The 1,697-nt window shown below is 34.9% G+C and overlaps 1 pseudogene; it reads left to right on the top strand.

The window, feature by feature from the left end:
* The first annotated feature begins 1,339 nt into the window (after positions 1-1,339).
* On the top strand, positions 1,340-1,443 carry LOC129031027 (U2 spliceosomal RNA; annotated as a pseudogene).
* Positions 1,444-1,697: the final 254 nt, after the last annotated feature.

Genomic DNA, 1,697 nt, shown 5'->3' with positions numbered 1-1,697 from the left:
ACAGCTATTTCTTTTCCTGCCCCAAAGCGTGATGTTATTGTGGTTAACACAGTGGAGCATAGCATGGTCTAAAAACCTGATCTAAGGCCAGGCGCGGTGGCTCACACCTGTAATCCTAGCACTGTGGGAGGCCAAGGCAGGTGAATCACCTTAGGTCAGAAGTTCAAGATCAGCATGGCCAACAGGATGAAACCCCATCTCTACTGAAAATACAAAAGTTAGCTGGGCGTGGTGGCAGGCACCTGTAATCCTAGCTACTCGGGAGGCCAAGGCAGGAGAATCTCTTGAACCTGAGAGGCAGAGGTTGCAGTGAGCTAAGACCGCGCCATTGCACTACAGCCTGGGCAACAAGAGTGAAATTCCATCTCAAAAACGAACAAACAACAAAAAACCTGATCTAAAATTATCATTATATTTTTGACCTTAATCTCTTTCAATTTCAGTTTCCTTGTTATGTGAAGGTGGAAGATACTATTGATTGCCTATTCAGTAGCAACCCTCAGCCCTTTATACTTCTAGCTAAGAGAGTCATTTTCCCACAATAGAGGTCAAATATATGAAGACTCACTTTGTTCAGCTTCCTCTTATGTAAAGTTTGGCTATATGAGCAAATCATGACCAGTTACTCTTGAGTGAGCTTTTGCTAGGAGTGGAAATAGGAGTGTGTTTAGATGCTATGATAAAACAGAAAAATTTTATAAAAAGCAACTCTATTTCCTTTATGACTTAGAGGATGCCTTGTGTGGATTTGATGGGTGTTTCTGCAGCTGTACTATGAACAAAGAGAGCTGTTATTGATACACTGTAGGTAGAAAGTTGAAAATAACCTAGAACCACCTACCTACAGACATACTGTAAGGGCCAAATTGCACATATTATTGATTAATCCACTTTTAATGAGATATTTTATTCCTCTCAGCCAAGTGTCCTAACCAAAGAAATAATTTAAATGAAAAAGAAAACATCACCTGCACTGGTAGCATGTAGTTAATATTGCTTACTTTAAAATATTTTTTAACCAATTTGATGTAATGCAAATTTAAGTACAAACTAAAAATGGAGCCTATGTACAATATAACTCATCATTTTATCATAGTCTACACTTGTATTAGTACTACCTATAATTAAATGGTTAATTTGGCTTTTAGAACAGTCATAATATAACATTGAATGTTATTAGGCTTGTTTACCAGGTTAAGTTAAAAAATGAAGCTCTGTATTAGGGCTAAAAGGGAAGATGAAGTATATGAGTGGTAATGGTAATACAACTTTAGAAGAGAAGAACGCACTGTCAATCAAACAGTAAGAGTTTGATTAAAAAAAATAAGAATATACCTAAATATCTATGCCCTTTGGCTAAGATCAAGTGTAGTATCTGTTCTTATCAGTTAAAAATACTAAAAAAGTATTTTTCTTCATTTTTAAATAAGAACATAACCTTACCTGCCTTCAAAAATGGCTATTTTCATATAATGTTAATTTAAAAATAATAAAAGAAAAAGGTATCATGTATCAGGCAAATTGCATTAATTGCATTGATTGCAAATTGTATTAATTGCATTGAAGATTAAATCCTATTCTTTCTTTTTAACGTCTCATCCTACATTTTAAATACAAACTTAAAATGCAATTAATAGTGACACTTTTTCTCCATAGCTTTGAAGTGGAAAATTAGAAAATGGGTAGAGGATGTTTGC

The sequence above is a fragment of the Pongo pygmaeus genome, chromosome 12, assembly GCF_028885625.2.
Source record: "Pongo pygmaeus isolate AG05252 chromosome 12, NHGRI_mPonPyg2-v2.0_pri, whole genome shotgun sequence".
NCBI lineage: Eukaryota > Metazoa > Chordata > Mammalia > Primates > Hominidae > Pongo > Pongo pygmaeus.
This window is presented reverse-complemented; position numbering and strand designations above follow the sequence as displayed.